This window comes from Ovis canadensis, chromosome Y (genome assembly GCF_042477335.2).
Source record: "Ovis canadensis isolate MfBH-ARS-UI-01 breed Bighorn chromosome Y, ARS-UI_OviCan_v2, whole genome shotgun sequence".
NCBI classification, from domain to species: domain Eukaryota; kingdom Metazoa; phylum Chordata; class Mammalia; order Artiodactyla; family Bovidae; genus Ovis; species Ovis canadensis.
Genome location: NC_091271.1, coordinates 1,043,549 through 1,066,729, shown reverse-complemented (window position 1 = coordinate 1,066,729; position 23,181 = coordinate 1,043,549). Strand labels below are relative to the sequence as shown.

Sequence of the window (23,181 nt, the reverse complement as noted above, 5' to 3'; positions counted from 1 at the left end):
AGACATGGCCATTCACTGCAGACAAGGGCAAAGCCATCTGAATGTGTTCATTCCTGCTTGCTGGAGAGAGAACAGAAAACACTTTTGCCTTTAAAAACAAATATTAATAATTCTAGGCTCTGGGTTTTATGGGACGACCCCAGGGAGAGTTTTAGAATCTCACTTGACCCCGAGAAGCAGTCGTTCTGAACCTGGGCTGCAGGCTTTAGAATCCAGAGAGCTGGCAAAAATCCCAATGCCTGCATCGTCTTCCCTGGCCACTGAATTAAAATCTCTTCAAGTCAAGTCCAGGCAAAGAGAAGTGTATTGGGTTCCCCACGGACTCTCGTGCAGGGGTCCCCGGCCTCCAGGCCGGGGTCAAGTATGTCCTGTCAGATGAGCAGCGGCATTAGATTAGCAATAAAGTGCAAAATAAATGTAGTGTGCTTGGATCATCCCCAAACTATCCCCACCCCACCCCACCACCACCTAAAGGAAATCAGTCCTGAATATTCATTGGAAGGACTGATGCTGATGCTGAAATTCCAACCTTTGGCCACCTGATGCGAAGAACTGACTCCTTAGAAAAGACCCTGATGCTGGGAAAGATTGAAGGCGGGAGGAGAAGGGGATGACAGAGGATGAGACGGTTGGAGGACATCACTGACTCCATGGACATGAGTTTATGCATGCTCTGGGAGTTGGTGATGGACAGGGAGGCCTGGCGTGCTGCAGCCCATGGGGTCGCAAAGAGTCGGACACGACTGAGTGACTGAACTGAACGGACCCCCACCACGGTCTGTGGAAAAATTGTCTCCCATGAAAGTGGGCCCTAGGGCTGAAAAGTTTGGGATGCGATGCTCTAGTGAACAGGAAAATTTTAGTCTCTCTGTAAAAAGCATTGTCTGCAAAACAACGTATAAGCAGTGACTGTGGCATCCTTGAAAAATATTTATGACAAAGAATTCTGAGTCTTGCCACTTTGGACTGTTTCATAACAACAGAGAAAATCTGACTCATGCTCGGCGTTGGCTGAGGTGAGACACAGCTCATGTTTTATTCATCTTGGAGACTGTTGGTACTACCTAGGATTTTTAAGATGAAAGGATCTGTAATGTTAACAGTATCCCTTATTACCCAATTACCCAATTACCCAGTATTATTGCATTCTTTCCCTACCCCAAATTTCATGTCCTGTAAATCTGTTTTTGTCCATCACGTGTTATTTTTATTCACCAAGAAAAAGTTAGTCTAAAAAAAAATTTTTTTTTTTTAAGTTTCAGTTTGGGAAGATGAAACATATTCTGAACACGAACAGCAAGAATGCTTCCCCAACAGTATGAAGGTACTTGATGTCTCTGCTTGAAAAATGGTCTCAAAGGATGACAGAAAGAATTAAAGTAGTTAAATCGTTTTTAAAAAGGAAGCTGAAATATAAAAAGAAACAGGTAACCTGGCCTCATGCCGTCTGTCGCCTTGCCAGAAGCGTGGAACCCCAGTGAGCGTCATCTTTGTAGCAGGTAAGACCTCGCCCCAAATTAGGGGCTTCCCAAGTGGCTCAGTGGTAAAGAACTGTGCTGCCGATGCAGGAGGCTCAGGTTCAATCCTTCCGTCAGGAAGATTCCCCTGGAGGAGGGCATGGCACTCTCCCCTGGAGAGCCGCGTGGACAGAGGAGCCTGGTGGGCTGCATTCCACGGGGTCGCCAAGACTCGGACATGAGTGAGCAACTAAGCACGCACGCACGCACCCCAAATGACTCAAGCAGAATCCACATTTTAGCAACTTCTCCAAGACATGCGTATAGGCACACCTAAGGGTCAATTGCCCTGATAGCCAGCACCTATTTAAGAGTGCATCGCTGTTTGTTGAGAATAAAGAAAAAGAGGAAGGGAAGGGGAAAAGAATGACTGATCTGAGAAGACCCAGAAGCATGACCGAGTCCAGCCTCTACAATTTACGGATAACAGGATGGTGACTGAAAGCTCAGAAGTGGGGTAGCAGTCTGCTGCGCCAGGCGAGCTGGGATCAGTGTGTATACATTCTGGCCCACTGCTGCCTTTAAGCCAGGGGGAGTGTGACATGTGACCCGCTGAAATTCACTCATCCTGGAGGAATAACACAGATCCCCAGGTTCAGCCTCCAAACGTCACGTCTTGCTGAGGAAGGATCAGGTGCAATTTGCTGACAAACAGCCAAAGCAGACTTTACGGATTTGATTAAAAACCCACTGAAAATATCACCCGTGACCCAACATTCTCAATGCATTCAGAGGCCTTCCTAAAGCTTACCTGTTTTCTCCCAGATCTGTTATTGTTTTTGTCCAGTCGCTCAGTCGTGTCTGACTCTTTGCGACCCCATGGACTGCAGCACGCCAGGCTTCCCTCTCCATCTCCAACTCCTGGAGTTTGCTCAGACTCACGTCCATTGAGTCAGTGATGCCATCTAACTGTCTTATCCTCTGCCACCTTCTTCTCCTTTTGCCTGTTAGGATAGTAACATAAATCTGGAAATGGCAACCCACTCCGGTGTTCTTGCCTGGAGAATCCCATGGACAGAGGAGCCTGGCGGGCTACAGTCCATGGGGTCACAGAGTCAGACAGGCCTGAGCACACACACAGGCATGTATGTATGTACCTAAGCCCGTGATCCACAGCGCATGGTACCCTCCTGGACCAGGGGTTGAGCCAAGGCCTTGTCTGAACCACCAGAGATATCCAAGCTTCTGATCTGTGTTTCCATTTTGACTTCTCACAGACACCAAGACTAAATTTTATCCCCCTTCGGTGATGGCAAATATCTTCTATCATTTTCTTCCCGGGTCTTCAGTCAATCAGTTCCGTCGCTCAGTCGAGTCTGACTCTTTGCAACCCCGTGGACTGCAGCACGCCAGGCCTCCCTGTCCATCGCCAACTCCCAGAGTTTACTCAAATTCATGTCCATCAAGTCGGTGATGCCATCCAGCCATCTCATCTTCTGTCGTCCCCTTCTCCTCCTGCCTTCCGTCTTCCCCAGCATCAGGGTCTTTTTTTCCAATGAGTCAGCTCTTCACATCAGGTGGCCAAAGGATTGGAGTTTCAGCTTCAGCACCCATCCTTCCAGTGAGTATTCAGCACTGGATTCCTTGAGGATGGACTGGTTGGACCTCCTTGCATTCCAAGGAACTCTCAAGAGTCTTCTCCAACACCACGGTTCAAAAGCATCAATTCTTTGGCACTCAGCTTTCTTTATAGTCCAACTCTCACATCCGTACACGACCACTGGAAAAACCATAGCCTTGACTAGACGGACCTTTGTCGGCAAAGTAATGTCTCTGCTTTTTAATATGCTGTCTAGGTTGGTCATAACTTTCCCTCCCAGGAGTAAGCGTCTTTTAATTTCATGGCTGCAATCACCATCTGCAGTGATGTTGGAGCCCAAAAACATAATCCCGGATCTTAGCAAATCATTTTTTAATTTAAACGTTGCTTTATCTGAAGTTACTGAATTTAGGCAGTTTGAACATTCTTTTCAATGTAAGATTAGCCACACACACACAAAAATTCCTCATATATCACGCCTAGTTGTTCACGGATAAGCCTTCAAGATGCTTTTTTGAGTGGACAGACTTGAGAAACGGAGGAGAATATAAAAATAATGGACGCACCTCAAACAATCTGAGTCATGGAGAGTTTGCCAAAATCTTGGTTGTGAAATTTTTAACTTTGCTTTCTTGGACTAATCTGTATATTGGTTTTAATTCCATATACAGGTTTTCCTTTAATGAGTGGGCTGGCTTGAATATGACACAGTCGTGTTTGCTAAAAGTTGGCTTAATTCTCAACATGCAAAATACTAAGATCATGGAATCCGGTCCCATCACTTCATGGCAAATAGATGGGGAAACAATAGAAACAGTGTCAGACTTTATTTTCTTGGGCTCCAAAATCACTGCAGATGGTGACTGCAGCCATGAAATTAAAAGACGCTTGCTCCTTGGGAGAAAAGCTATGACCAACCTAGACAGCATATTAAAAAGCAGAGACATTACTTTGCCAACAAAGGTCCATCTAGTCAAGGCTATGGTTTTTCCAGTGGTCGTGTATGGATGTGAGAGTTGGACTGTGAAGAAAGCTGAGTGCCAAAGAATTGATGCTTTTGAACTGTGGTGTTGGAGAAGACTCTTGAGAGTCCCTTGGACTGCAAGGAGATCCAACCAGTCTATCCTAAAGGAGATCAGTCGTGGGTGTTCACTGGAAGGACTGATGCTGAAGCTGAAACTTCAATCCTTTGTCTACCTGATGCGAAGAACTGACTCATTAGAAAAGACGCTGATGCTGGGAAAGATTGAAGGCTGGAGGAGAAGGGGACGACAGAGGATGAGATGGTTGGATGGCATCACCGACTCCGTGGACATGAGTTTGAGCAAGCTCCAGGAGCTGGTGATGGACCGGGAAGTCTGGCGTGCTGCAGTCCAGCAGAGGTCGCAGAGTCAGACACGAGCGAGTGAAGAACAACATACATCCTTAGGAGAAGAGACAAAAAAAGCAACAGTTTGCTTTACCTAGCCAGATTCCCGCATTCATTTGGCAAAGTTGGATTTTGTAGCGGGATCTCGAAAGCTCTCTCTTTGCAGTCATCTGGGCTCTGCAGTCCTCATTCTGTGTCATTCAGAGTCAGATACCACATTCCAATGACCTCATCTTCCCTTGACATCCTCCAAAACCTTCGGCTTGGCAGAGGCCGCCGATTATCTGTAATGACACCCCCTAGTAGCGCTACACAGTACGTGCAACTTAGCAGAGATGATCGATGTTAGAAAAATGCCCGCCGACTTCCAGAAAAGGCTCTCCCTGGCACGGCAAGGCTGTCCTACCCCCAGGGCTCATCTGGGCAGCGCATGCTGCCGTCCACTGTGTTCCCCACCACCCCCGGTCCTCCGCACGCCCCCAGCAGTTCGCATCCCCTAGCCCCCATGTCGGCGATAATAACGGAGCTCATCCACACCTACGTTTGCCGGTCCTCAGGAAGAAATGCCCACCCTCACCCCTGGCAAAAGCATTTCCGTATTTTAAACGCCCACTGATATTGGAACAGCAGCCTCTGTTCCCCTTCCCTCCTCACCCGGATGTCACTGTGATTCACCAGCAGCCCAGAGTGCCAGTGTATCCAATGCCAAGTCCAGTCTCTCCAGGTCCTCAGATGCGGGCCAAGGCTGTGCTGTGGAAGCGGCCACCGCGTGGCTCTCTGTGTGATTGCAATCGGGGGCACATCCTTGTTGTTGTTCAGTTGCTCAGTCGTGTCTGACTCTTGGTGACCCCGTGGACTGCAGCGCCCCAGGCCTCTCTGTCCATCACCAACTCCCGGAGTTTGCTCAAACTCATGTCCATCGAGTCAGTGATGCCATCCAGCCATCTCATCCTCTGTCACCCCCTTCTCCTCCTGCCTTCAATCTTTCCAAGCTTCAGGGTCTTTTCCAATGCATCAGCTCTTCGCATCAGGTGGCCAAAGGATTGGAGCTTCAGCTTCAACATCAGTCCTTCCAATGAACACCCAGGACTGATGTCCTTTAGATGGTGGATGGATGGATGGATAGATGGATAGATACATATGGATGGATGGAGGGGTGGGTGGATGGATAGATAGACATGATTGATAGATATTATGGATGGAGGGGTGGGTGGATGGATACATAGACATGATTGATACATACATATGGATGGATGGATGGAGGGGTGGGTGGGTGGATGGATGGATAGATAGATATTATGGATGGATATGAAAAGTAGGTAGATCTGATAGCCAGCTAGATAGGGGATGGATTGGAGGGGTGGGTGATGGATGGATAGGCATGATTGATAGATATTATGGATGGATGGATAGACATGATTGATATATACATATGGATGGATGGATGGAGGGGTGGGTAGATGGATGGATAGACATGATTGATAGATATTATGGATGGATGGATGGAGGGGTGGGTGGATGGATGGAGGGGTAGGTGGATGGTTGGATGGAGGGGTGTGTGGATGGATGGATGGATGGATATGATAAATGGATATGACAAGTAGGTAGATCTGATAGCCAGCTAGATAGGGGATAGCTAAGCGGCTTCCCTATTTAAAAAGTACGCAGTCTGAATTCTGAATGGGAAGGAAGAGGCAAGTGAGGCAGACAGCTGAAGTGGAGGATGAGGGAGTCTTCCAGAAAGAATGTGCTGGAGAAAGGGACTTTATGCTAATTCTGTCAAAGCTCAGATGCCCACCGGGATCTTGAGGGCTTCTTAGCTCCTGAACGTTCATTAACACGCCCTGTTCTGTGTGTACACACCGTGGAGTATCATTCAGGATTTAAAGACAGAGTTTCCAGGCGGTCCAGTGGTTACTGGCTCCACGCTTCCACTGCAGGGGCCACGGAATCCATCCTGGGCTGGGGAACAGAAAAGAAAACAACCCGAAACAGATAGAAACCATCAGGCTCTCAGCTAAAGTCAGACAGGAGGACCCACGAGGCTCAGGAGACAGCGGTGTCTGCGTTTTGCTCTGAGGACGCTGGGAAACCACGGTGGGCACTTGTGACCCTCCCGCCCTGAGTCCCATAGCGGGACAGGGGAGCTCACAGGAGACCCTCCCCACCCAGGACTGGGACCCCCAAGGACCAGGTTTAAAAGTGAAGGGGAATCGTGTAATAACCTACAATGCAAACGGCTGTGGAAACAACGAGATATGCACGTGTGTCTATAACTGACGGCTTCCCTGCTCAGTGGATAAAGAGTCGGCCTGCTCAGGCAGGAGATGTGGGTTCGATCTGTGGGTCGGGAAGATCCCCTGGAGTTGGGAAATGGCAACCCACTCCAGTATCCTTGCCTGGGGAATCCCGTGGACAGAGGAGCCTGGCAGGCTGCAGTCCAGGGGGGTCGCAAAAGAGTCGGACAGGAGCTAGCAACGAAAGCAGTGACAGGTATAACTGAGTCACTTTGCGGGACCCCTGAAACTATCACAAATTTAAATCAGCCATAGGTGAGCATCCCTGTGTGTTCTGTATGTTTTATAGGTTGTGTGTGAGTGAGAGAGGAGACAGAAGCAAAGAGGAGAAAAGGGGGAAAGAGAGACACTCACACGTTAGTATAACTTCCAGGGAAGAATCGAGAACCTCCCCGGAAGGATAAGGAGACGGAAGCCCTAAGAAACCACAGATTGAGAACCAGGCCGTGGCCACGGGCTTGCTGAAGTGTTCCCAAGTGTTTCCTGAATTCCTGCAGCTCCCCAATCAACCGTGAGCTATCGATGAGGGACGGCGTGTCCAGGTGGCTCAGCGGGTAAAGAATCCACCTGCCGATGCAGGAGACACGGGTTCGACCCCTGGGTGGGGAAGATCCCCTGGAGGAGGGCATGGCAGCCCACTCCAATTTTCTGGCCTGGAGAATCCCGTGGACTCTATAGTCCATGGGGTTGCAAAGAGTTGCGCAGGACTGAGAGACTCTCATCCAGAGCCGATTTCAAACTATCACTGAAACGTAGTGCAAGCTTCAGGTGGGCAGCAAAGGGACTCAGCCACACATGTACACATATCCACTCTCCCCCAGCTCCCCTCCCATCCAGGCGGCCACGTGACATGGAGCAGAGGTCCCTGTGCTGTCCAGCAGGTCCTCGCTGGTTCTCCATGTTAAATCCAGCGGTGTGTCCATGTCCATCCCAGACTCCCTGACTATCCCTTCCCCTATCCTTCCCCCTGGTGACCATAAGGTTATTACAGAGTATTGAGCAGAGTTCCCTGTACTGTCCAGTAGGTCCTTGCTGGTTCTCCGTGTTAAATACAGCAGTGTGCCCATGTCCATCCCAGACTCCCTGACTTATCTCTTCCCCCATCCTTCTGCCTGCAGACCATAAGTTTATTACAGAGTATTGAGCAGAGTTCCCTGTGCTGTCCAGCAGGTCCTTATTGGTTCTCCATTTTAAATACAGCAGGCTGTATATGACAAAAAAAAATTTTTTTTAATTAACTCAAAATGCAGTAAAAGCTTCAGCACTCCATATGAAAACCCTTAAACACCAAAAACACATTAGAAGAGTTTCTTGACACGGGCAGCATCAATGACTTCATAGAACTAATATGAAAACTTTAGCAACAGAAGCAAATAAATACAGAAATGGGTTTGCAGCAACTTAAAAAAAAATCGACTTCTGCATAACAGGGGAAACAATGAATACAGCAAAGAGACATTTTCTGTATCTGTGTAGAATGGGTGAAAAAATATTTGTAAACTGTAAATCTGGTAATATAGACCACTGGGGCAAGAGGACTTGTCCGTTAAAAACTTCACTGACTGCACAGTGGATTGGGACAGTCGGCTTTTATTCTGGAGTTCTGGATTTCTGGTTCATCTCTTCAGATCCAACAATGTGTCTTAATTATGCAAAAAAGTTAACGCAATTTTACTTCTTAGTGAAAGATGCAAGCTGTATTATTATGGGATTTGTGGTTTCCTGGGAGTATAAACATGGCTCTAACAAATTGGCTGGATTTCTTCTTTTTTGTTTTTCAAATGGTTGATGGGATTTCATTCATTCTCTGAAGGGCCCTTCATATCTATGCTCCTATCTGGAAAAATCCAAATAGTCTTTGTTCTCTATGTAATACTCAGCCCTGTTGAAGCTAATACGCTGCCTCCTCCGAGCTTTGCAGATGAGATTCTGTTTTGGAGAGCTGTCTAGGGCTCTTCAGGGTTTTTCTGCATTTCATCTCATTTCCTTTCAAAATCTGTAAACAAGTTTGTGCCAGCCTGCACCACAGTCTCACTCAGGGAATTTGCAGTAGGCAGTTGGCATGCTGTTTTGGTTGTAAATGACGTTGGCGGACACAGGGGTCATTTTCCGGGAGCTGTGGGGCTCGGTTCTGCGTTTGCACCCACCCAGGACAGCACTAGACAGTTGTAAACAGACACTCCCCATGAGGCCCATGTCCAGGTCATTAAATCCGTGCAGAAAACTCCTACACCAAGTGTTAGTCACTCAGTCGTGTCTGACTCTCTGCTACCCCATGAACTGCAGCCCACCAGGCTCTTCTGTCCAGGGGATTCTCCAGGCAAGAATACTGGAGTGGGTTGCTATGCCCTTCTCCAATACCTAATTGAAGCTGAAAAGGCCATTTGGGTTGTAATCAAACCAACCTGGCATTTCCTGTCAACTTGCATATTGAGGAATACACCACAAAATATTGTTGTATTAATAAAATTGATCAGCAATTAATTATTAATTAAAAATTCATTAATAAAATATTGTTCTTTTAATATCAGCTAGTAATATAGTGTTGAGGTTTCCCAGGTGGTGATAGTGGTAAAGAACCTGCCTGCAAATAGAGGAGATTTTAAGAGACTGCGGGTTCGATTCCTGGTTGGGAAGATCCCCTGGAGGAGGGCATGGCAACCCGCTCCAGTATTCTTGCCTGGAGAATTCCATATTGCAATTCATTATAATAATTATACTTTGTTGGCAAAAGTAATGTGCCTGCTTTTTAATAAGCTGTCTAGGTTGGTCATAACTTTCCTTCCAAGGAGTAAGCGTCTTTTAATTTCATGGCTGCAATCACCATCTGCAGTGATTTTGGGGCCCCAAAAAATAAAGTCAGCCACTGTTTCCACTGTTTCCCCATCTATTTGCCATCAAGTGATGGGACCAGATGCCATGATCTTCGTTTTCTGAATGTTGAGCTTTAAGCCAACTTTTTCACTCTCCTCTTTCACTTTCATCAAGAGATTCTTTAGTTCTTCTTTGCTTTCTTCCATAAGGGTGGTGGTATCTGCATATCTGAGGTTATTGATATTTTTCTGGCAATCTTGATTCCAGCTTGTGCTTCCTCCAGCCCAGCATTTCTCATGATGTACTCTGCATAGAAGTTAAATAAGCAGGGGGACAATATACAGCCTTGACGCACTCCTTTTCCTATTTGGAACCAGTCTGTTGTTCCATGTCCAGTTCTAACTGTTGCTTCCTGACCTGCATACAGGTTTCTCAAGAGGCAGGTCAGGCAGTCTGGTATTCCCATCTCTCTCAGAATTTTCCAGTTTATGGAGAGCCACACAGTCAAAGGCTTTGGCATAGTCAATAAAGCAGAAATAGCCAGGTGTTAGCTTTTCTCTGTCACTCCACTCCAGTACTCTTGCCTGGAAAATCCCACGGATGGAGGAGTGTGGAGGGCTGCAGTCCATGGGGTCGCTAGGAGTCAGACACAACTGAGCGACTTCACTTTCACTTTTCACTTGCATCCATTGGAGAAGGAAATGGCAACCCACTCCAGTGTTCTTGCCTGGAGAATCCCAGGGACGGGGGAGCCTGGTGGGCTGCCGTCTATAGGGTCGCACAGAGTCGGACACGACTGAAGTGACTTAGCAGCAGCAGCAGCAAGGGGTTTGATAGAATTTGCCTCGGAAGCCATCAGGTCCCGTACCTTTGTTGGAAGTTTTTTTTCTTTTAGAACAGTTATAATTTCATCTCTTATGATTGGTGTGTTCATACACACTGTATGTGTCTAAGAATCGGTCCATTTCTTCCAGCTGTCCATGGTATCGGCGTAGAGCTGTCTGCAGCCGTCTGTTTTGATTCTTTGTGTTTCTGTGGTGTCGGTTGTAACTTCTCCTTTGTGCATTTCTAACTTTGTGGATTTGAGTCTTCTCCCTTTATTTTCTTGACGAGTCTGGCTAAAGGGTGTCTTACTTCTGTTTATCTTCTCAAAGCACTGGCTTTTAGCCCCATCGACCTTTGCTATTGCTTCCTTCCCTCTATGTCATGTATTTCTGCTCTGGGCTTCCTGATTTCTTCCCCTCTACGAACTTGGGATTTCGCGTGTTCTTCATTTCCTAGTCGCTTTAGGTTTGAGGTTGGATTGTTTACTTGAGGTTTCCCCTGTTCCTCGAGGTGAGACGGAGTTGCTATAAACTTACTCTTAGAACTGCGCTGGCTGCAGCCCACAGGTTTGGGGTCCTTCGTGTTTTTCTTGTCATTTGAATCTAGGTATTTTTTAAATTTCCTCTTTGATTTCTTCAATGATCTTTTTGTTATTAAGTAGAGTATTGTTTGGAGAAGGCAATGGCACCCCAGTGCAGTACTCTTGCCTGGAGAATCCCATGGATGGAGGAGCCTGGTGGGCTGCAGTCCATGGGGTCCCTGAGAGTCAGACACGACTGAGCGACTTCACTTTCCCTTTTCACTTTCGTGCATTGGAGAAGGAAATGGGAACCCACTCCAGTGTTCTTGCCTGGAGAACCCCAGGGATGGGGGAGCCTGGTGGGCTGCCGTCTATGGGGTCACGCAGAGTCGGACACGACGGAAGCGACTGAGCAGCAGCTGCAGAGTATTATTTAGCCTCCATGTGTTTCTGTTTTTATAATTTTTTTCCCTGTAATTGATTTCTAGTCTCCTCGGATTGTGGTTGGAAAAAATGCTTGATGTGATTTGTTTTCCTAAATTTACCCAGGCTTGATTTGTGACCGAAGATCTCACCTATCCTGCAGAATGTTCTGTGTGCATTTGAGAAGAAAGCATATGCTGCTGCTTTTGGGGTGGAACGTCTATAAATATCCATTAATCTGTCTGTGGAGAACTAAATGGCACCCCCCTCCAGGATTCTTGCCCGTGGACAGGACGTCCCACGGACATGCGAGCCTGGTGGGCTACAGTCCATGGAATTGCAAAGAACTGGGCATGACCGACTGGCTCACACTCACTAAATCTGTCGGGTGTGCTGCGTCATTTAAAGCTTGTCTTTCGCTCTTTTATGCCTGAATGATGTGTCCACGGGTGTAAATGGGATGCTAAAGTCCCCCCACTGTAATTGTGTCACTGTTGACTGCCCCTTTGACGGCTGTTAGCATTTGCTTTATGTATTGAATGTACGTATTGAATATACGCTCATATGTTGGGTGCATAAATATGTATCACTATTATGTCTTCTCCTTAGACTGATCCCTGGATCTTCATGTAGCTCCCTTCCTTGTCGTTTGTAATCGGGTGGATTTTAAACTCTGTTTTATCTGATATGAGTATGGCTACTGCAGCTTTCTTTTGATTTCCGTTTGTATGGAATCTCTCTTCCATCTCCTCACTTTTGGTCTGTGCTGTCTGTAGTTCTGAGATGAGTCTCGTGTAGGAAGCATATATCCAGATATATGCTTCGTATCCATTTTTTATATCCCTTCAGCCAGTCGAGTGTCTTTCGGCTGGGGCATTTCATCCATTTACCTTTAAGGTAATTATCAATATGTATGTTCTTACTGCCGTTTTCTTAATTGTTTTGCGCTTGTTTCTGCAGGTCTTTTTCTTGTCTTTTCTGCGTACAGAGAAGTTCTTTCAGCATCTGCTGTTTTATAAAACATTTTTGGGCTTCTCTTGCAGCTCAGCTGGTAAAGAATCCGCCTGCAATGCGAGAGGCCTGGGTTGGATCCCTGGGTTGGGAGAATCCCATGGACTGTATAGTCCACAGGGTTGCAAAGAGTTTTACAAAGCTGCTTTGCTGGTGCTGAATTCCCTCAGCGTTTGCTTGTCGGTGAAGCTTCCTGTTTCTCTGTGGAATCTGACTGAGACCCTTGCTGGGTAGGGTCATCTTGCTTGTAGGTTCCTCCCTTTCATCAGTTCAAACGCATGCTGCCTTTCTCTTCTATCCCACAGTTTCTGCCGAAAACTCAGCTGATAAACTTGTGGAGACTGCTTTGTATGTGGTTGTTTTTCCCTTGCTGCTTTTCATAGTTCTTTTCCTTTGAATTTCATTTTTGTTAGTTCGATTAATATGCGTCTGGGCGTGTTTTTCTTCGGTTTCTGCTTCGTGGGCCTCTCAGCACTTCCTGCCTCGTGTAGCTATTTCCTCTCTGATGTTAGGGACGCTGTCAACTATCATCTCTTCCAGTATTCTCTCAGACCCTTTCTCTCCTCCTGCTGGGAGAGGAGGGTAATAACTGAGTAAATAATTTGAGCGTTGGTGTGTTTGAATGTGGTCCCGGGCGTCTCTGAGGCTCTCCTCATTTTTCTTCATTCCTGTCTTATTCTGCTCCTCAGAAGAATGTTCCCCGGGTGAGAATATTCTCCTGAGAAGAATACCGACTCTTTCCCTCCGCCAGCTTGCTTACCTGTTCATCTGCCTTGGTCACTCCGCTGCCGGTTCCTTTCAGTATATTTTTTCATTTCAGTTATTGCGCTGTTCATCACGGATTTTCTTTTTTTTCTTCTAGGTCCTTGTGAGACATTTCTTTTATGTTCTCCGAAACCCCTCCATGCTATTTGTGAGATTTTGGTTAACTCAGTAGCATTCCTGTGAATGCTTTTTCAGGTAGAAAATTACCTATTTTCTCTTCATGGATTTGGTCTTGTAGGTTTTGACCATGCTCTTTCATCTTAACATATCTCTCTGTCGTTCCGTCTTGATGTACATCATTCTGTCTCGCTGTTTGTGTGTCCTGAGGCGTCCAGTGCTGTAGTTTGTGGCCAGTTGCGTGCAGCTGGGCCCGTGTGCTGAGATGAGGCCCTGTGAGGAGATTCGAACTCCACGTTCTCCTTTGGAGCCATGTCGACTCCACCCCAAAGCAGAGAGCGTATTGAGCCTCCAATAAAACAAAAAACAGGGTCTTATAGAAAGATTTGCACACCTGTGTTCATAGCAGTGCCGTTCACAACTGCTGAAGTGTGCAAACAAGCCGAGAGTCCAAGGAGGGGTGAATTTATAAGGAAAAGGTGGTCCACCCAGAAAGGGAATATTACTCAGCCTTTACACAGGCTTTCCTGGAGGCTCAGATGGCAAAGAATTTGCTCGCAATGTGGGAGACCCGGCCACCCACTGCAGTATTCTTGCCTGGAGAATCCCATGGATAGAGGAGCCTGGTGGGCTACATGCAGTCCATGGGACTGGAAAGAGTCAGACACAACGGAGCGGCCTTTACGTTTAAAGAGGAAGGAAATTCCGGCAGAGGCTAACGATGTGGATGAATCTTGAGAACTTTGTTGTCGTCTAGTCGCTCAGTCCTGTCCAGCCCGGCGACCCCACGGACTGCAGCCCGCCCGGCTCCTCTGTCCACGGGATTCTCCTGGCGAGAATGCTGGAGTCGTTGCCATGCCCTCCTCCAGGGCGTCTTCCTGACCCAGGGATCCAACCCTCATCTCCTGCAGGCATGTTCTTTACCGCTGAGCCGTCTCGGAATTATGCTCAGTGAAATAAACGAGACGCAGGAGGGCACATCCTATATGGTTCCACTCATGTGTGCCCCCTGGAGAGGGCAGACTTAAAGGACAGGAAGATGCTGGTTGACGGAGGCTGTGGGGCTACAGTTTAACCCTAACCCTTTCCGTTTTCCAAGAACAGTGAGTCCTGGAGATGCGTGTTGGTGTGAGTTCCAGAACCCTGTGAATGTACTTAATGCTACTGAACTGTATGTTTTTAAATGGTGAAAATGATATATTTTATTTTATGAATGGCTCACCACAGTGACTATTTTATTTTATTTTTTTACAAAACGGGGGAGGGGGAATCAAAATGGCTCAATAAAGCTGTCCAAGTTCTTTGGAGCTCACTGGCTAGTTCCTAGAAGGTAGAGACTCAGTCTCTCCTAGAAAAGTCAGCCTTAAATGGACCCCGTGTTCCTCAGAGCCTCCGTGAGGCTGCCCAGCAGGTGGGCAGAAGCGAGCACAGCCCGCTCGCACTGCGTCAGGTAGCGCTCGCCAAGCCATGACGGGTGGATGGCGATTGCCGCGTGCCAGTCGGCCAAATGCGTTGACGGGCTCTTGTTTCCTCTCGGGAGAAAGGAGAACAAATGGCCTCATAATTGGAAGAAGATGTTTTGGGGGGAACAGGGCAGATGGTCGGGACTCGAGAGGAAGACTTCTTGAGCCCACAGTGCGGAGAAACTGAGGAGATATCCTTTTCTAAACCTAACACAGACTTGTGTTGTATTATAAGGGATATTTTGAAAACTCCTAGGCTGGAGGGAAAATAAAATAAAATAAAGACTTACTCTTTGAGAGCCGATGGACTGTGGCCCGCCAGGCTTCTCTGTCCATTGGATTCTCCAGGCAAGAGTCCTGGAGTGAGTTGCCATGCATGCCCTTGTCCAGGGGATATTTCCGACCCAGGGACTGAACCTGGGCCTCCTCCACTTCAGGCAGATTCCTGGCCCCCCGAGCCACCAGGCAAGAACCGTTTTGCAAATATAGAGCAATCTAATGTCATGAAAATTCGATTGCTCTGTGCGACCTTGCCTCCCCATTGAGTCCCTTTAGAGACCAGGCAGAATATCGCTGTGAGTGGACCTGGAATTGCCCAGGAAATCTGAGGAGGCCCCTGTCAGATCTCAGGTGTGTTTACCAGGAGGCACGCTGAGGCCCTGGAGGCTCAGGCTATGTCGCAAGGAGCAGTGGTAGGCAGGATTCTGGAGTGGCCTCAAGACTGCTGCTCCCCTAGTGGAAACACCCGGTATAATCTCCCCCCTTGGAGTGTGAGCTCGGTGGATGTCAGCCCAGCCCCCCAGCTCGTGACGATGTTGCAGTGGGTGAACTTGAGCTCATCAAGAGGAAAGGGGTGGTAGTGGGCCTGACTTAATCGGAGAAGCCCTTTAAAGGATGATGGCTTCTGTGCTTTAAGGCTTTGTCTGTTGTTGTTTTTATTTTTATTTTTTTATTAATTGAGGTAGAGTTGACGGACAGTGTGGTATACTAACCCTATACCACAGGGTTAGGGTTAGGGTTAGTAATTTCAGGTGTACAGCAAAGGGCTTTAGTCATATATATGTGTGTATATATATAAGTCATATATGTGTGTATATATATGAGTCATATATGTGTGTGTATATATGTGAGCATGCATGCTAAGTCACTGCCAGTTGTGTCCAGGGCTTTGCGACCATATGGACAGAACCCACCAGGCTCCTCTGTCCATCGATTCTCCAGGCAAGAATGCTGGAGTAGGTTGCTAGGCCCTTCACCAGGGGCCCTTCCCCACCCCAGGGATCAAACCTGCGTCTCTTATGTGCGTGTATATACACATATATGTATGCATATAATATGTGTGCGAAGATCCTTTTCCCTTTTAGGTTCTTACAGAATACTGACTCAATATTATGCCATACAGTAGGTCCTTTTTGCTTGTCTATTTTATATACAGCAGTGTCTGTATGCATTGGAGAAGGAAATGGCAACCCACTGCAGTGTTCTTGCTGGAGAACCCCAGGGACGGGGGAGCCTGGTGGGCTGCCATCTACGGGGCTGCACAGAGTCGGACACGACTGAGGCGACTCAGCAGCAGCAGCAGCAGTGTCTGTATGCTCATCCCAAAGTCCTAATTTATTGCCTCGCCTGCCCCCTCTTTGGTAACCCTAAGTTTGTTTTTTTGTCAGTGGATCTGTTTCTGTTTTATACATAAGCTGGGTTTGTGTCATTTGAGATTCCACGTGTAAGTGATACCATATGACATTTGCCTTTTGCTGTCTGGCTTACTTCACTCAGCATAATACCGTCTAAGGCTATCCATATTGCTCCAAAGGGCACTATTTCACGTTTTCCTTATGGCTAAATAATACACCATTGTCTGTCTGTCTGTCTGTATGCTTATATTTATTTATACACACACTCCGGGCTTCCCAGATGGCTCAGTGGTACAGAATCCGCCTGCAATGCAGGAGGCCTCAGTTCGATTCCTGAGTTGGGAAGATTCCCTTGGAGAAGGGACAGGCAACCCACTCCAGTATTCTTGGGCTTCCCTGGTGGCTCAGCTGGTAAAGAATCTGCCTGCAATGCGGGAGAGCTGGGTTCGATCCCTGGGTCAGGAAGAGCTGGTAAAGAATCTGCCTGCAATGCAGGAGACCTAGGTTTGATCCTTGAGTTGGGAAGATCCCCTGGAGGTGGAAATTGCAACCCATTTAGATTTAGACAAACTGAATTGGAATAGCTGGGCTTCCCTTGTGGCTCAGACGGTAAGGAATCTGCCTACAATGCGGGAGACCCAGGTTCGATCCCTGGGTCGGGAAGATCCCTTTGGAGAAGGGCATGGGAATCCACTCTAGTATTGTTACCTGGAGAATTCCATGGACAGAGGAGCCCGGCAGCCTAGTCCGTGGGGCTGCAAAAGAGTCAGACACGACCTAGCAACTAAACAGTGGCAACAAATTGGAATGAACCGTCCCAATCCCATTTTCTGAACAAAAGGTGGTCAGAAAACTGGAGTCATCAACCGTAACCCATGCATGACTAACATCACTGGTGATGGAAGAACGCTCTGCATAGGAAAAGAGGCTTAGTTCCCCAAAACAAAGGCAATGGTGTCGCCTGTGCAAGAGGCAAGACCAGCAAAAGTCCACCACACTTGGCGCCTTAGCTCCAGATGCTGTAATAAAATGCCAGAGACCGGGCTAAACGACAGGAATTCATCCTCTCACAGTTCTGCAAGCTGGACGTTCAAGATCACAGCGTGGGCTGATAAAGTCCTGAGGCAGGCTCTCTTCCTGGTAGACACGTGGCTGCCTTCTCCCCACATCCTCACGTGGTGCAGAGAATACAAATGTGGTCTCTCTCTCTCCTTATGTGTGTGTGTGTGTGTGTGTGAAGTCTCTCCGTTGTGTTAGACTCTTAAGACCCATTGGACCCACCAGGCACCGCTGTTCATGGGATTCTCCAGGCAAGGATACTGGAGTGGGTTTGCCATGTCCTTCTCCAAGGCGATCATGGGGGCCCCACCCTCAAGAGTTCATCTGCATCTCATCACAGCCCAGCTTCTAACACCATTGTGCTGAGGGTCAAGGGCTTCAGCGTACGAATTTGAGGTGAGGGACACTGTTCGGTCCGTACAGCGCAGCCTTTCCTGTCCTTGTAAATAGCGTCATTCAGCTGGTCAAAACAAGGCGGAAGCTTGACTCTTTCTTCTCCACCAGAGTCAATACGTTTCCGAGCTGTTTCCGAGTTGCTGTGTGTCCACTTGTCACCACCGTGGCAGCCACCAGCTGAGACCCAGCCGCCATCATGCACATGGACCACAGCCTTAAGTGTTCTAGGCATCCCAATGTTTCTTGTTGGTCAGTGGCTAAGTCATGTCCGACTCTTTGCAACCCCATGGATCACAGCACGCCAGGCTTCCCTGTCCTTCACTGTCTCCTAGAGTTTGTGCAAACTCATGTCCATCGAGCTGGTGATGCCATCCAGCCATCTCATCCTCTGTCGCCCCCTTCTCCTCACGCCTTCAATCTTTCCCAGCATCAGGGTCTTTTTCAATGAACCAGTTCTTCCCATCAGGTGGCCAGAGTATTGGAGTTTCAGCTTCATCATCAGTCCTTCCAATGAATATTCAGGACTGAGTTCCTTTAGGATGGACTGGTTGGATCTCCTTGCAGTCCAAGGGACTCTCAAGAGTCTTCTGCAATGCCACAGTTCAAAAGCATCCATTCTTTGGTGCTCAGCCTTCTTTATGGTCCAACTCTCACATCCATACATGACTACTGAAAAAGCCATAGCTCTGAGTAGAGGAACCTTTGTTGCCGAAGTAATGTCTCTGCTTTTTAAAATGCTATCTAGCTTGGTCATAGCTTTTCATCCAAGGAGTAAGTGTCTTTTAATTTCATGGGCGCAGTCAGCATCTGCAGTAATTTTGGAGCCAAAGAAAATAAAGTCTGTCACGGTTTCCATTGTTTCCTCATCTCTACACAACCGTGTGTGAAATGGACAGCTAGTGGGAAGCTGCTGCGTGGCTCAGGGAACTCAGCTTGGTGCTCTGTGATGACCTAGAGGGGTGGACGGGAGGGAGGAGGCTTAGGAGGGGAAGAGTATCTGTACACATACGGCTGATTCACTTCATTGTACAGCAGAAACCAACACATTGCAAAGCAATTATCCTCCAGTAAAAAAATTATTTTTAAAGATGAAATCACCCCCTTAGATCGCCCCTGACTTTTCCATTCACAGGGACCTTTCTCACCATCTTTTAAATTCCTTAATACACACATCACATTCTTTAGCCCTTAGCTTCTTTTTGTTGTTGTTTAGTTGCTCAGTTGTGTCCGACTCTTTGCGACCCCGTGGACTGTAGCCCACCAGGATCCTCTGTCCATGGGATTCTCCAGGCAAGAATACCGGAGCGGGTTGCCATGCCTTCCTCCAGGGGATCCTCCTGACCCAGGGACCAAACCCGGGTCTCTTACACTGGCAGGGGAATTCTTCATTCCTCAGCTGCCAGGGAAGCCCCTTATTATTGTTATTCACTGCTTATTCTTCCTATTGCAATAGAGGTTCCCTGGGAGCAGGAATTGTCCCCACTGGGAGTCTGTCTACACCTCCCAGGACCTCTGTCTCAAATGAGCAGTTTGTTAGATGGATGAGGGGGAGGGGGTGACCAGTCTCACCTGCCTCCCACCTCTACAAAGCAGAATCTCGCCCTCCCCATCCCCCAACCAGGATGTCTCCCTTCTTCTCCTTTCCTTGAGTAACAGTCCATCCCCCAAGGCTGATTTCATAGAGCTAATTTTAATCAGGATGGTGACTCCCTCCTTCACAGTCAATCTCCAATTAAAATCTCTAATAAGGGTTTCAAAGAGGGAGAAGTCAATATCATGCATGCCTTAAATAAATGGTCTAGGCGGCACTCTGATATCAAAATTACAGAAGGCATTTTGCTATACATATTGCTAAGTAAGAAAGCAAAAGGAAGTGTTAGTCGGTCAGTCATGTCTGACTCTTGCGACCCCATGGACTGTAGCCTGCCAGGCTCCTGTGTCCATGGGATTCTCCAGGCAGGAATACTGGAGTGGGTGGCCATTCCATTCTCCCGGGGATCTTCCTGAACCAAAACCAAAAAAAAAAAAAAACAAAACCAGAGTAATTGAAAAAGAAGGAAAAAAGGAGGAAGGGGTAAATTAGGAGTTTGGGATTGACATATACACATGGCTGCTGCTGCTGCTGCTAAGTCGCTTCAGTCGTGTCTGATTCTATGCGACCCCATAGACGGCAGCCCACCAGGCTCCCCTGTCCCTGGGATTCTCTAGGCAAGAACACTGGAGTGGGTTGCCATGTCCTTCTCCAATGCATGAAAGTGAAAAGTGAAAGTGAAGTCGCTCAGTTGTGTCTGACTCTCGGCGACCCCATGGACTGCAGCCCACCAGGCTTCTCCGTCCATGGGGTTCCCAGGCAAGAGTACTGGAGTGGGTTGCCATTTCCTTCTCCACTGCATGAAAGTGAAAAGTGAAAGTGAAGTCACTGAGTCGTGTCCAATCCTCAGTACTATATGTAAAATAGATAATACACACCGATAAATATATGGGTTTCCCTGGTTGCTCAGATGGTAAATATGCCTGCAATGCAGGAGACCCAGGTTCAATCCCTGGGTTGGGAAGACCCCCTGGAGAAGGGAATGGCAACCCACTCCACTCTTTTTGCCTGGAGAATCCCATGGACAGAGGAGTCTGGATGGCTACTGTCCATGGGGTCACAAAGGTTGGATACGACCGACCAAGTAACAAAGTATTTCTATTTAGAACACGAAGTTATGTTCAGTGTCTTGTAATGATGTATAAGGGAAAAGAGTCTGAAAAATATATGTGTAATGGAATCACTCTGCTACACATCCAAAACCAACACAACACTGTCAGCTGAGTCTATTCCAACTATGAAAAGAAAAGATTTTCATAACAAAAAGAAATGATTTAAAAATCTCTGGGATTCAGAGAAAATTGGGGTATTTGATCCTGAGAAATAAACAGAGATACAGTAGTGTGCACGAGATAGATAAACATCACCTCGGAGTTTAAAGTATGAATGCAGGCGCTTTGTGCGGTGAGAAATCAATTTTTTGGTGAAGCAGAAAACTGAGGAGGAAAAAAATGTTTCCAGCAAGCAGAGGAGAGTTTAAAATGCTTATGGGGATAGAACAGCAACTTAGAGACACCAACAACACTCACCAAAGCGAAACTGGAAACAGGATTTCCTACAAGGGAATACGCGCTATATCGACCAGAAACACTAACTATAGAAATGATGAGAGATGAATGTTGGAAGCCAAGAAATAGAAAAAAATGACTACATGCTGAGTTCTCAGTGAAAATTGGAAAGAAAACCAATTCTACACGTGTTCTGGTACCATTGTCCAAAAGATTAAAAAAAAAAAAAAAAAACCTCTACAGGTGCTCATGGAAAGATAAGAGTAGCAGAACAAATATGGGTTTGGCTTCATGTCATCTCAGCTGCAAGAAATGACACAATGATATTAGACTGCCAAGCATTCATGAGGGGAAAAAAAAAAATCTTTATTAAAAATTCCACAGTGAAGGTACTGTAGAATTATCTTTTACTCCCAAAGTAGTGTTCAAATAATTTTCAGTACAGTTAATACAATTCACAGTATTGTACTCAATATCACTGTGGACGGTGACTGCAGCCATGAAATTAAGACGCTTGCTCCTTGGAAGGAAAGCTAAGACAAACCTAGACAGCGTGTTAAAAAGCAGAGACCTCACTTTGCTGACAAAGGTCCTTATAATCAAAGCTATAGTTTTCCCAGTGGTCATGTATGAATGTGAGAGTTGGACCATAAAGAAGACTGAGCACCAGACAATTGATGCTTTTGAACTGTGGTGTTGGAGAAGGCTCTTGAGAGTGGCTTGGACTGCAAGGAGATCCAACCAGTCCATCCTAAAGGAAATCAGTCCTGAATATTCATTGGAAGGACTGATGCTGAAGCTGAAACTCCAATACTTTGGCCACCTGATGGGAAGAACTGGTTCATTGGAAAAGACCCTGATGCTGGGAAAGATTGAGGGCAGGAGGAGAAGGGGATGACAGAGGTTGAGATGGTTGGATGGCATCACCGACTCAATGGACATGAGTCTGAGCAAAGTTTCAGTAAATTCTGGCAGGTGGTGATGGACAGGGAGGCCTGGCATGCTGCAGTCCATGGAGTTGCAAATAGTTGGATATGACTTAGTGAATGAACAACAGCGAATTGAGGTCAGTAACCATCCAGTGCTGCAGACTTGGGCTGTGCGGAGGAAACCAGTTTCTAAGTAAACAAATGAATATCCAGCCAGATAGATTTATGCCCTAAATCGAACATTCTTTGCATTATGCAAATTTTTTGCCTACAGAGCAGTTAGAAAGAGCAAAGAGGGTTTGGTTCTTAATCCGCACTTCAAAAAATATCAAAAAACAGGAAGCGAAACAGATTATGATTTACTAAAGTTTTGCAATAATCAGCTCACAGCCAAGTCATTCTTGCTTTCAGATCCTTCAAACCCTGGAACGGGGACAAAATATCTTTAATAGGATTTTCTAATGATGACAAAATAATTTGCATATTCTTCTCTGAGGGGAAAAAATAAAAAAAAGTTGATCATTATGTGTTTGATACTTTCCTCTGTAAATTAGTGGCCTTTAAAAGTGGGATGGAACTTCCCAGGTGGCTCAGTGGTAAAGAGTCTACCTGCTAAGCAGGTGATGGGGGTTCTATTCCTGGGTCAGGAAGACCCCCGGGAGAAAGAAATGGTAACCCAGTCCAGTATTCTTGCTTGGAGAATCCCATGGACAGAGGAGCCTGGCAGGCTGCAGTCCACGGGATTGCAAAGAGTCGGGCACAACTTAATGGGTAAAAACAACAGAAAGGGGGGCAGGTCTTCTCACATGAAAATTTGGAATTGAAATCCATTTTAAGAATGAAAGTATTCAGAGACTTCCTTGCTGGTCCAGTGGCTAAAGCTCCACACTCCCAATACAGGGAGCCCAGGTTTTATCCCTGGTCAAGGGATTAGATTCCACATGCTGCAAGTAAGACATAGCACAGCTAAATAAATAAGTAAAATAATAATAATAATAATAATCATTACAGTATTTGCTAAAATCCCCTTCACTGGCATGTGCTACCAAAAAAAAAAAAATTACAGCTGTTTGGGAAAGAGTTCCAACCATCCATGCCTCTACTGAAATGCTTTTATCCTTTTCATAATTTCAGAAACTCGGAAGAGTCCCTTGACTTTAAGGACGGCCCTTGTGGATACGCCGAAAATGGAAGTGGAGTGATCCAAATCGGCAAGAGACTAAATTCGCACGCCGTCTTTAGAACCGGTGAGTCAGTTCCTGGTGAGTGTGCGTGTCTGTGTGATGAAACGTTTGTGTGCGTGCCATGAACTACTTTGTGAGAAGACATGATTCTTTATCTATATATACATTTGTTGTTGTTGTTGTTGTTGTTTTCCTTGTGATGAGAACTCAGGATTTCCT

The 23,181-nt window shown here is 46.7% G+C and overlaps 1 protein-coding gene across 2 annotated transcripts in view; it reads left to right on the top strand.

The window, feature by feature from the left end:
• The window catches only part of LOC138431368 (polyprenol dehydrogenase), a 222,766-nt gene that overhangs the window by 194,748 nt on the left and 4,837 nt on the right, over positions 1 to 23,181 (top strand). For both annotated transcript variants that reach the window (XM_070289533.1, XM_070289534.1), the window contains 2 exons: positions 1,257 to 1,499; positions 22,913 to 23,025. The gene's annotated coding sequence lies outside the window, so the exon portion shown is untranslated. The remainder of the gene's footprint in view (positions 1 to 1,256; positions 1,500 to 22,912; positions 23,026 to 23,181) is intronic.